The following is a 13,477-nucleotide window of genomic DNA, read 5'->3' on the forward strand; positions in this document are numbered from 1 at the left end:
TGAGCCTAACAAAAACAGAGATTAAGGCAGTAAAGTACAATTATACTATAAACATGACTGTACACTTTTGTGAATTTGAAAATAACTTTCAGGTACTGTTTTCAATTATGCTGGTACTGAGCACTCCCTCTCACTACCCAGCAATAAGCTTCCCTAGTATCAGTGGCCGTGCCCCGAGCTGATGACTTTGTCACTGACCACTGCTTAGACTTTAGAAAACCTACTGCTGCGCAATGTACTCTGGGAAAATAATGGCGTGTGAATGGCTGGTAAACTCATATCCATCGAAGAAATCTGAACCAATGACTTAAAAATTATCCGGGATTTAAAAAAAAATTGTAAACCTCTATGAGCAGGAAAAACACAGTTTAGTTTTAAAACTTTAAATTAAGTGTGAAGAATTAAATTTAGCATTTAGTCTCAATTTTTAAAACAGAACCTTCAAGTGCTGAAAAAATGTTAACAAATTAGCAAAGAAGGTATGAACTATTTCATTCTGATGAAGTACTGAGCACATTCTGGATGGTCCAGAATGCCCTTAATTCCCACTGAAGTCTAGATGAGGCAGTTCAGCCCCTCACAGCACACACTCAACATCTTGCATGCTTAGGCCCCTTAAGCCCAGTTCCACCAAAGTCAATGGAAAGCCTGCAATTGACTATGAGTGGAGTTGGGATCGGCCTTACATTAGTAGGAATAGTTATAAAACTTTATATAGCACAAAGATATTGATGATCTTGCCAAATCCACAAATATTGCATTCCAATACAAATAAAAATGTACTAAAGTATAATTGGCCAGTTCATAACATTTCACAAAACAAAACATTGGGCCTGATTCTTCACTCGGTTACACTGGTTTTACGCAAGTGTAACTACGTTAAGATAACAATGTCACTAGCATAAAACTGGTATAGCAAAGGGGAGAATCAGGCTGATCGACTCAAGGCTTGTCTACATTGGGAAAGTTGTACCAGTTTAACTTTAATCAGTTTTTAATCAAACTGGTGCAAACAGCTGTATGGACATTCTTATTTCAGTTTAACCAGGTTTATTTTGGTTAGCTAAATTGATAGAAATTGATATACACTTAACTGAAATAAGTCACTCAAACCAAAATAAGAATGTCCACACATCCGTCTAACCAAGTTGGCTTTAAAATCACGCTAAATTAAACCAGTGTAACTTTCTCATGTTACAGATTACTCAAATAAACTGCCTATGCAAATGCTGTGGATTGTAAAGAGCAAAAGAAATTGATCTGAAAATCTGGTGCATATTGAATTCGAAAAGCCTGGTAACATCTGCTCGTAACATTTGGACAAATTTCTGAAATGCACATTTGTCTAAGGAGAAATAGACTGAAGAAGGGAAATGAGAAGCTCACAGAACAAGTTAAAGGCACAGACTCTGCCACATCTATATCAATGGATTATTTTATCTAGCAGAGAATGCTGTCTGTACAGAAAAGTAAATAGGCTCGTGATATGTTTAGCAGTCTCACAGAGCCCTGCTAAATTTCCCATATCCTAATATTATGAGTTTGTTCCCTCAATGACGCTGTTTGGTTCTTAAATTTTGGGGCGTTGGGGAGGGACAGCACAGCGGGAGGTTTTGCCCTTGGACAGAAGAGTACTGTCATATCTTTGGCCACATCATTGACCTGATAATCTCACAAGCTCTGTTAGACATACACACCTCTTGGAAAACAATATTCAGTGCAGAGAACCAAGCAAGTAAATAAATGTCAGTTAAATAGTGCAGAACAACTAGGTAGGCATAATGGAGATATAGTATTCACTCCTCATCTAGCTGCTGTGATGAGTGTAGGAGGATTTATATTTCCTAAGTTTTTAAATTATTTTCTTTAACAGTTTTTCTAGGATGTTATTTTTAAAAGTGTATATCAAATGTCACAGACAAATGGGTATCCAATACTGATCACCATATTTTGAGAAATCTTACGTTATTTGAGATTTTAACCATGAAGACTCAGAATGGGATTTTCAGCGGCTGACGTTTTAGGGTCATTTCTTTGTTTTTGGGGCAAGGTTAGTTTCCCTGTCGCTTTAAGTTGCACACCCACAAGTTCTCATGACACAGCCATCACCCTTCCAATTCAAAAACTGCATGGGAGTCCCTTTGAAACTTGACAAAAAATGCTTTAACTGAACATAGAAGTTGCATATTAAGGAGTCATAAGGCTTTATGCCCTCTTTCACTTGATATTGCCTAGGGAACTTCCCTTTATAAATGGCGAATTGTCTGTGGTTGCCCAGGCTTTCATGACTTCAAAGATTGGATTATTTCAACTCTCCAACTCTCCAGGAATACAAAGACCTTGACAAATTTTTGTTAACCCAGAATGCAACAGCCCAGCCCCTCAGCAACACCACTCACCAAGTGAGCTTCAGCCTGAATACTGTGTGTTCTACACTGGCTCCCCACAGCGTACTGGGTCAGGTTTAAAATCTCAGTTCCAGTCTTCAAAGACATCTGTGGTCCAAGATGTGTAAGAGAGCATCTCCCTCTCTTTTTCCATGTTAATGATCTCCCCTGGTGATTGTGTTTCTAAGGAACTAAGAATGAATCTATGTCCTGTCAACTTCAAGGCTGAAGCTCATGAGAGTGGGAGACAGGGATTTCTCAGTGTAACAGTGGGGCTTGCCCCTTAAGGGCTAGAGGTCTGGGGCCAACCAACCATAGTTACCAAGGGGGCATACCTGAGCAGGGATCTGCTGATTCACCTGTAAAGGGGTAGCAAAAAGGGGCATAGAAAGTTCTCTGGGAGAACAGAACGAAGTACAGAGGCTGCTGGAAGTGACTAGGCTCCAGTACAGCAGGGGTTCTCAAACTGGGGGTCCGGACTCCTCAGAGGGTCACAAGGTTATTACATGTGGGGGTTACAAGCTGTCAGCCTCCACCCCAAACCCCACTTTGCCTCCAGCATCTATAATGATAAATTAAAAACACTTGTTTATCTATTTATGGGGGGGGCTTGCTATGTTAAAGGGGTCACCAGTACAATAGTTTGAGAATCACTGCAATAGAGAAACCTGGAACTTGGGGAGTGAGACTACCAGCAGGAAAGACCTGGAACTGACCTGATAAGGAGGTAAATGGATGGACTTGAGAATTTTGTTTTTTGCGTGTTTGTTGATTTAATAAAGCAGAATCTGAGAAGGGCTGTGACTGGACAAAAGGAAATGCAGTGGATCTAATTTACCTAGATTTCAGTAAGGCATTTGATACGGTGCCACATGGGGAATTGTTAATTAAATTGGAAAAGATGGGGATCAATATGAAAATTGAAAGGTGGATAAGGAATTGGTTAAAAGGGAGACTACAGCGGATCATACTGAAAGGTGAACTGTCAGACTGGAGGGAGGTTACCAGTGGAGTTCCTCAGGGATCGGTTTTGGGACCAATCTTTTTATTACTGACCTCGGCACAAAAAGTGGGAGTATACTAATAAAGTTTGTGGATGATACAAAGCTGGGAGGTATTGCCAATTTAGAGGAGGACAGGGATATCATACAGGAGGATCTGGATGACCTTGTAAACTGGAGTAATAGTAATAGGATGAAATTTAATAGTGAGAAGTGCAAGGTCATGCATTTAAGGATTAACAACAAGAATTTTAGTTATGAGCTGGGGACACATCGATTAGAAGTAACGAAGGAGGAGAAGGACCTTGGAGTATTGGTTGACCAAAGGATGACTATGAGCCGTCTGTGTGATATGGCCGTGAAAAAAGCTAATGCGGTCTTGGGATGCATCAGGCGAGGTACTTCCAGTAGAGATAAGGAGGTGTTCGCACGGTTATACAAGGCACTGGTGAGACCTCATCTAGAATACTGTGTGCAGTTCTGATCTCCCATGTGTAAGAAGGATGAATTCAAACTGGAACAGGTACAGAGAAGGGCTACTAGGATGATCCGAGGAATGGAAAACCTGTCTTTTATGAAAAGAGACTCAAGGATCTTGGCTTGTTTAGCCTAACCAAAAGAAGGTTGAGGGGAGATATGACTTCCCTCTATAAATATATCAGAGGGATAAATACCGGAGAGGAATTATGTAAGCTCAGTACCAATGTGGACACAAGAACAAATGGATATAAACTGTCCGTCGGGAAGTTTAGACTTGAAATTGGACGAAGGTTTCTAACCATCAGAGGAGTGAATAGAATAGCCTTCCAAGGGAAGCAGTGGGGCCAAAAGACCTAACTGGCTTCAAGATTAAACTCAATAAGTTTATGGAGGAGATAGTATGATGGGATAACATGATTTTGGCAGTTAATTGATCTTTAACTATTCATGGTAAATAGGCCCAATGGCCTGTGATGGGATGTTCGATGGGCTGGGATCTGAGTTACGACAGAATTCTTTCCTGGGTATCTGGCTGGTGAATCTTGCCCACATGCTCAGGGTTTAGCTGATCACCATATTTGGGGTCGGGAAGGAATTTTCCTCCAGGGCAGATCAGAAGAGGCCCTGGGGGTTTTTCGCCTTCCTCTGTAGCATGGGGCACGGGTCACTTGCTGGAGGATTCTCTGCACCTTGAAGTCTTTAAACCGTGATTTGAGGACTTCAGTAGCTCAGGCATAGGTGAGAGGTTTATTGCAGGAGTCGGTGGATGAGATTGTGGCCTGCATTGTGCAGGAAGTCAGACTAGATGATCATAATGGTCCCTTCTGACCTTAATATCTATGAAACACCTTGAAGGAGAAAGCATGAGGTGGATTGAACTTACAACCCTGGGTGCTGGAGAAAGGCAAGAGGAGCTGGGGTACTCCAACCTAGCAACTCCCCAGGCTGCAGGCCTTGTGCAAGGCCTGAAGAGAGGTATGGGGCTGCAGGGAAAGGCAGCAGGTCCAAACCCCCCCTTGCCAGTGATGAGTGGTTTACATACCGCAGTCTGCCCCAGTGAGCAGGGGCTAGATGATGACTGGCAGTAGCCACGGAGGCAAGGTAAGGATAGAAGGTTGGGGGTTCCCCTGGGAGGGGAGACCCAGAGTGTGGGGGCACTGCCTGGGGACAGCATCCCAAGGTGGAGGGACATGAGGGCCAGTGGCAGGTGTGACTCCGGCCAGGAGGAGGCGCTCCATACACTGGAGAGTTAATTCCTGAGATGACCAGTAGGAGGTGCTGTGCTGGTGAGTTGTCACCACGCACACACATGCACTACACAGCTTGAATGTGTGTATGTTTGGAACTCACTTGTTAAGTGGATTCCCCCCCACCTCATAGTCTGAATCCACCCCTTCACTCTTGTGAAATTGACTCCAAATCTGTTCTCAATATTAAACTGAAATGTGTTTCAAACAATCTAAAAAGCTGTCATTTTTCATGCTACCATAAACAAAACCTTAATAGATCATGGGTCTGATCCATGCCCATAAATGCCAGGATCTTCCCTCTGACCTCCTCATCCTCAAGCTTGTTCATAAAGTACCATTTTCAAATTCTGCAATACTTATGTACAGAATCATATGCACTTACTCTGTCCTTAGCTCATGCTGTAAGAAAGGATAACTTTGAATTTCCTGCCTTTTCTGAGGTTAAGTTCATCTGCTAACATTATTCAATGTAACTTTTGTGTTCTATTTGCAGTATGTATATTAGAATTTATAACTTGCTTGGGTGATTCATATCCATCTAACATTTTGACATGGTACTTACAAATGCTACATTAATTCCTTCTGGACAGCTGCAAGTTTCCTGCGCTCAGAATTCAAGCCAGTAAACTGCTCCCAGACTCCAATTTACTTATTCAAAAAGAACCTATACAAACCAGGATCCTCAAAAGTAGAGAGCCTTTTATTAGTCTGAGACACAAGTGCTAGCTTCAACAGACAAATGCCACTTTGTCCCCAAAATTCATCAGAAAAATCTCAAAACGTACCCGAAAAGATTTTGGGAGTAATGTTTGTACCATACATCCATCCTTAGACTGAGGAGAAAGATGAAGGAAATATGCAATCAGAAGCTCTGGAACTATCACTTTCTGACAATAGGAGTCTTACAATTTTCAAAAGATTCTCTGGCCAAAGAAAGGAACAGCATAAAGATCTGAGTCGCTGGCTTTATTTGCCATTAAGTGGCATCCAAGACATTACATCACCAGAGGCTGTTTGCTATTTCCACAGACACTTACTTAGCCAACCTACCAAGTAACATCTGTCAACCAAAAGTTTGATCAAGCAAATTACCATGCACATTTAAAAGTTCTTACTTTTCAGTTTAGACTTGTTCTGTCTCAAACATATGCATGCATCAACTATGATACTTTATAAACAAAATATGCAGAGCTAGTCGCAGTGCCTATTAAGATGTCTTATGGGAGATGGGCAAAGACCCTGTTTTCAGTTGCTTATAATTTGCCAAACTAACCATTTGGGCTGAAATTTTCCCTGCCAGGTTTTGGGGACTGGCTGGGCAAAGAGACTAGTTCCGGGAGAGAAGGAAAGATTGGGAAGGGGAGTCTGGAGGGGTGAGGGTGGGACTTGCTGTGAAAGGAGACTGGAACTAGAATGAAAAGCCAGAGGAGCAGAGGCTGGGACGAGGACCCATGGATGAGAAAGAGACCAGACTGAGATGTGGACAGGCTAGAGGGGATGAGACTGAAGGGATCGCATATGGGGCCGGGGGGGGGAGAGCCAAAAAATAAAAAGTCTATACCCCACAGAGCACCCTGGATTGGAACCCAAGATTCCTATGTCTCACCATTTCTCTGCTGTCAGCAAATATCTGAATCTACTGGCAAAGTGTGCATCTAATCCCCCTCTAGAGCTGGTCCACACAGAGGACAACAACCTACTGTTATCAGTTAATCTGTTAGTTCAAATGGCAGAGGTCTGCGTGGTGGGTCTAAAAGTTCCATCCCTGCTGATGACCCATGTGTCCATATGATGCCACATAATGGAGTTTTTCTTCAGTTTGCTTTTTTTAAAAACTAGAAAATTACACACACAAATTATATAAAAAGAGCAGTAAAAGATTTCAAAGCCTACCACTCAAAAGTTAGGAAATCCCAGAATTAAGGTTGCCTATACCACATTAATTTAGCCGCCTTGTGTGTCTGCATTATGGTACACTCTTTAATTATGTGATGACACACATGAGCACCCCTGCATCATTCAATGCATAGAATTGAGTTTCTGTGGGGATGAATCAGGATTGTGTAGTAAAGGAAAATGTTGTTTGGGGAGCCCCTGCTTGGTTTGTTGCAGAAACTAGAAGGTGTGTGGTGAATGAAGCAGGGGACTGTAGAAAGAGAAAAGGAGGTTTCCTGGGTAAGGCAGTTGAATGCTGCCATGGAGAACTGGATTCTATTCCTGCCTCTACCAGAGAGTTCCTGTGTGATGTTGAGGAATCACTTAAACCAGACTTATCACAAATGGTCATTAATTGTGTGTGTCATTTTCTGGATGCCTAACTTGTAGAAGTGCTGAGCACTCACAGCAGCAACTGAAGCAAGGGGAGCTGTGCTTTGAATACATAAAGTGCTGTGTAATGTTAAGTACTCTGAAAAATCAGGTCCTAGATGTCTCACATTGGGCACCCATATTTAATGGATACATTTTCAGTCCCCGGAAAAATCATGGAGCAGGTCCTCAAAGAATCAATCCTGAAGCACTTGCATGAGAGGAAAGTGATCAGGAACAGTCAGCATGGATTCATCAAGGGAAGGTCATGCCTGACTAATTGCCTTCTATGATGAGATTACTGGTTCTGTGGATGAAGGGAAAGCAGTGGATGTATTGTTTCTTGACTTTAGCAAAGCTTTTGACACGGTCTCCCACAGTATTCTTGCCAGCAAGTTAAAGACGTATGGGCTGGATGAATGCACTAGAAAGTTGGCTAGATTGTCGGGCTCGACGGGTAGTGATCAATGGCTCCATGTCTAGTTGGCAGCCAGTGTCAAGTGGAGTGCCCCAGGGGTCGGTCCTGGGGCCGGTTTTGTTCAATATCTTCATCAATGATTTGGAGGATGGTGTGGATTGCACTCTCAACAAATTTGCATATGATACTAAACTGGGAGATAGATACGCTGGAGGGCAGGGATAGGATACAGAGGGACCTAGACAAATTGGAGGATTGGGCCAAAAGAAATCTGATGAGGTTCAATAAGGATAAGTGCAGTGACCTGCACTTAGGACGGAAGAACCCAATGCACAGCTACAGACTAGGGACTGAATGGCTAGGCAGCAGTTCTGCGGAAAAGGACTTAGAGGTGACAGTGGACGAGAAGCTGGATATGAGTCAGCAGTGTGCCCTTGTTGCCAAGAAGGCCAATGGCATTTTGGGATGTATAAGTAGGGGCATAGCGAGCAGATCGAGGGACGTGATCGTCCCCCTCTATTAGACATTGGTGAGGCCTCATCTGGAGTACTGTGTCCAGTTTTGGGCCCCACACTACAAGAAGGATGTGGATAAACTGGAGAGAGTCCAGCGAAGGGCAACAAAAATGATTAGGGGTCTGGAACACATGACTTATGAGGAGAGGCTGAGGGAACTGGGATTGTTTAGTCTGCAGAAGAGAAGAATGAGGGGGGATTTGATAGCTGCTTTCAACTACCTGAGAGGTGGTTCCAGAGAGGATGGTTCTAGACTATTCTCAGTGGTAGAAGAGGACAGGACAAGGAGTAATGGTCTCAAGTTGCAGTGGGGGAGGTTTAGGTTGGATATTAGGAAAAACTTTTTCACTAGGAGGGTGGTGAAACACTGGAATGCGTTACCTAGGGAGGTGGTAGAATCTCCTTCCTTACAAGTTTTTAAGGTCAGGCTTGACAAAGCCCTGGCTGGGATGATTTAATTGGGGATTGGTCCTGCTTTGAGCAGGGGGTTGGACTAGATGACCTCCTGAGGTCCTTCCAACCCTGATACTCTATGATTCTATGATTTGACCTTAATCTCTCAGTGCCTTAGTTTACCATCTATGAAATGGGGATAATATCCCCTCATCTCACAAGGGTGTTATGAAAATAAAGTCATTAATGTTTGTGAAGCACTCAGATGCTATAATGATAAGCACCATAGAAAAGCCCATGAGGAAAATAATAATTCTGTCTTTATAGCAGGCTTTGAATAGTTTCCAGTAAATGAGGCCTGAGGCAATCCAGTATTTTGTGCTTTGTTGTTCAGTGAATAGCTGCTCAGTAAATGAGCACCATCCATCATGTGTCCTGAGTCAGACAGGGGCCCTGTCAAAAGAAATAGTATGTGATTGTGTAATTAAAGACTCTAATACATATGCATAAAGAGGCCAAATTAAGCTAGCACAGGCAACCTTAATTCTGACATTTTCTAACTTTTGAGTATTTGACTTTACAACCTTATTAACGTTCTTTTAATGTAGTTTGTGTGTGTGTAATATTTATATATACACACACGTGCGCCTCTGAAGGAATTAGAGATATGGTCTTCAATATGACAGGTTTCAGAGTAACAGCCGTGTTAGTCTGTATTCGCAAAAAGAAAAGGAGTACTTGTGGCACCTTAGAGGCTAACCAATTTATTTGAGCATGAGCTTTTGTGAGCTACAGCATCCGATGAAGTGAGCTGTAGCTCACGAAAGCTCATGCTCAAATAAATTGGTTAGTCTCTAAGGTGCCACAAGTACTCCTTTTCTTTTTGGTCTTCAGTATGTTATTTGTCTAATCAACAATTTGTAAAACTATTTTATGTAAACTATATATGGCCATAGAGAGAGCTGTAAAGCAGTGGATTAATTACAGAATTAAGACATTCTGTTGTTGGTCATTACTTATGTAGCAATGGCAGCTACTGCATCATCAAGATTGCAACACGGTTTCCACTATAAGCCCAATTTTGCCTTCCAAACAACAAAAAAAGTCGTATCAGCCTTAAAATGAGTAGGCTGAGTCTACGCTGAGGTAGGGTTTTTTCACAATTTTAAGTAAAATTGGATAAAGAGTTCCTAAATTATGACACCCTCAAAGTAGGTATTCTCCACAGCTCAAAAAGTCTGTGTGTGTGAGTAAAATAAACCTTAAATTTACAGGACTAACATTACTGAGACCTACTGCACAATATAAAAATTTAGCTGATTACAGGTCTAGTTTCAGAAGTCATTAACTTCTGGACATGTAATACCACTATAGAACATCTGCTCTACTGAGCTGAATATAGAACATCAAAGAACTGCTGGAGACCCAAGGTTTAATTTAAAAAAAAAAAAAAAAAAAGCAAGCCTCTAGTCTTTTCCCTTGCAGAGATGTGTGTCCCTGTGTAAGTATATCAAGGGGAAAAGAAACACTTTTGCACCTAAAAACCTCTCCGGGGAGTGACTGAGTGAGACTCCTAAGACTTGCCAGGAGGCCAAGGAGCCTCAGCCTTCAATTGCACATTGGGTTTCTCCCACCCCCTGCAGGTTTCAGGAGGCCTAAGGGAAGATAGGAATACTCCCTTGATCTCCTCTTTCTCCAGGTCCAGTTCTCAACCAGTCTGCCCCTGCCTACAGCCATCCTGGAAATTATACACACAAACTGTATTTTGTTTAGTTATTTGCTAATTAAATTTTAAAAGGTTTTTAAATACATTAATTACTAAACTTTTCAAACTATTTAAAAAAAATCAAATGAGTTTCTAAAGATTTTCCAGATAAATCAGATATTAAAAGAAATCAAACTGGGAGTATATATTTCTTCCATTGTCCTAGGAAGATTTTTATCAGCACCATTTTCCCATCACACATTTGCTATATATCTAATAGAATTTTTGCATTGTTTTCCATATTAATCTGAAATTGCATACAAGAATCTCATTACTATTTATTGTGACCTTGCAACTATAGCAGCTACCTGACAGAGCCTGCTACTCTGTAGCTAAGGTAGAGATTTTCAGTGCAAAACCCCCTTTTCACATGTTCATAAGGTTTTTTGTTTGTTTTCTAAATTCTTCTTTTGGGGTGTGCTTGGTCTCCGCCCAAGGAGAAATTTTTCCTAGAAAGTTTGAACAAAATAAATACCTTTAGCAATTTTTAACTATATGAAGGTAGGAGGAAAAAAAAAACCACACACATCCCCCACATTCTCCCAGTGTAGGAATGTTTTAAGATGCTAGTTAGCTTATGCATAACTCAGAAATGGCTGAGCTTTAAAATCTGTCCATTTTATGTTGAGGTTTCACACATGCAAGGTAGTCATTTTTAGCTCTCATTTGAAGCGATGGTACTAAATCAAATCTGTACTCTTTTACTCACACAAGTAGTCAAAGTAATCCCATGTGAGTGGTTAATGGGACTGTTTGCAGAGGAAGGAACTACTCGGGTAAAGATTTACTGGACCCAAAAGTTTTTATTTTTATTTAGTATCATAGCTAAACACTGCTGTAGAAAGTTTCACCATAGGCAGATTTCAGTGCAGAAGATTCCTTTATGCTTTTGTAGAGCTTGTGATCTCTCCAGGAAGGAAGAGATTCTACTCTGGATCTGGTAACATGGACAGTGCATTGCAGTACTCAACTCTCAGGGGAGCAAAGACAGAAATGATTGTAACAAGATCTACATCTGAAAGACATGGGCATACCCCTAATCATCTAGTGCAGATTGAAAAAACCATGCTGGCCTCACCTGCCACAAGACTCTTGCACTGCAAACCTGCATAACAAATGGCAGCTTGCTCCCTCAATTAAGAACATTAATATAACTCACCAAATCTTACAGTTTCTTCCCATCATCTAATGTCACCTTAGTCTTGTCTGCTTGAAGCCTCAGCCAGTTAGCCTTAATCCAGGCCCCAGTTACATACATACCATTCTATCAAATTAGCCTGGTCAGATAAATCAAAGACAAAGCTGAGTGTCATCAACATATTGACAGAACTATAACCCATGTCTCCTCACAGACACGTTTTGCAGCCTAGTACGTACCTTGAATATAGTAGTAGCAAAACACATCCTCATAGTACTAGGCACTTGTGCTGTGAGGGCTCTCTTATGCAGTTACACAAAGCTACCCCCAGTATCACTCAAAGGGGCAGAGCTAATCACAAACAATTCTATCTGCTACTTGTCAGGAGAATGGACATGTTAGCACACTGATAGATCTACTGATGCCAATCAGCAGGGTACTGTTCTCATCTACTGCATGGGGAGTGGTGTCCTAAACCTATATCACCACTGTGGTTTCTGTAAAGTTCCCAGACCTAAAATTAGATTAGCTGGAGTCAAGGAAATGTGAGGCCTCCAAATATCAGCAAAGTTAGCCCACGAAATCCTGCATTTGGTCACTCAAATAGATATTTCGTAGGTGCATGAAGCAGATGTCTGTCTGGGATTGGAACCCACATTTGAAATTGGGCATACAGTCATTGTGTGTACCACACATACCAATGGCCCTCCACCCACACCTCTTTCTCCCTCTCCCTCTCTCTCATTGAATTAAAATTGACTGTTTGCTCAAAAGAATGGCAATACCATGTGGCAGACTTGTGAAGACAGGACCATCTTAGGGTTCAAACAGCAGCATCTCATCTTGTCAAAATTTTCAAGTCTGTACCACAACCTCTTAAGAAGTTTTAAGGAGCTCTGTAAAAGTATTCATGTAGGACAGGATCTATGACTGCCTGTCTCAGTTTCCTTCTGCATTATCATATTGTTCCTGAAGTTCAATTCCCTTCTACTACTGGTCACTTGTAGAAGCATCAGAAAGGCATTAACATTGATAGTAAAATTAAACAAACTCTCCAAAATCGTAAGTAGAGTGTCATCCATCTTTTTATGTGATCCAACATTCAGCCACTCGCAACTGGTCCCCCAAAATCTTTTGCACCATTTGCAATGGTGCTCCAAGGGTATGTCTACACTCTATCTGGGAGATGTGATTCAGAGCTTGGGCAGACACATCATTCTAGCTCTGTTTGAGCTAGCTCTCTAAATATAGCAGGACAGTTGTGGTGCCATAGGCATTGACCTGAGCTAGTCACCCGAATAGAATCCCACCTGATCCCCTGTGTACGCACTCAGGTGGCTATCCCAAGCTGTGACCATGGCCACATTGCTAGTTAACATGCTAGCTTGAGCAAAGCTAGTGTGTGTATGCCTTCTAGTGCTGGAAATCACACCCTCCTGCTGTCATATAGATGAACCCCAAAAGAGGAACTGTGATAACTGATACAATGACTTCTAGACTGATTTTGATACCTGGGGATTATCTAAGTCAAATTAACTTTGGGGGGAAAAGAGAAAGGTAGTAGAAGTGTGATGACTGCTTGAGGGTTGGTGTGGATGGTTCTGAGTAAAACTTTGTTAATTCACCTATTTTTGGTACAAACTCTGACCAGATTCCACAAAACCTTCACCCATGTCTGTGAACTTGGACTGACTTCTGGGTTCAGGTTGAGACTTAGTTTTAGTCAAAACTACCAAGACAAATTCAGCAGTTTGAGCAGAAATTTTTGCTTTTGAGGTTTTGGGTTTGTTAAAACTTGAAAATGAGAATGGCACCTGCAAACC

At 41.7% G+C, this 13,477-nt stretch overlaps 1 protein-coding gene across 1 annotated transcript in view; it reads right to left on the reverse strand.

Moving 5' to 3' along the window:
• The window catches only part of MAMDC2 (MAM domain containing 2), a 98,525-nt gene that overhangs the window by 23,435 nt on the left and 61,613 nt on the right, over positions 1-13,477 (reverse strand). The gene's annotated exons all lie outside the window — the stretch shown is intronic.

This window comes from Eretmochelys imbricata, chromosome 5, assembly GCF_965152235.1.
Source record: "Eretmochelys imbricata isolate rEreImb1 chromosome 5, rEreImb1.hap1, whole genome shotgun sequence".
NCBI lineage: Eukaryota > Metazoa > Chordata > Testudines > Cheloniidae > Eretmochelys > Eretmochelys imbricata.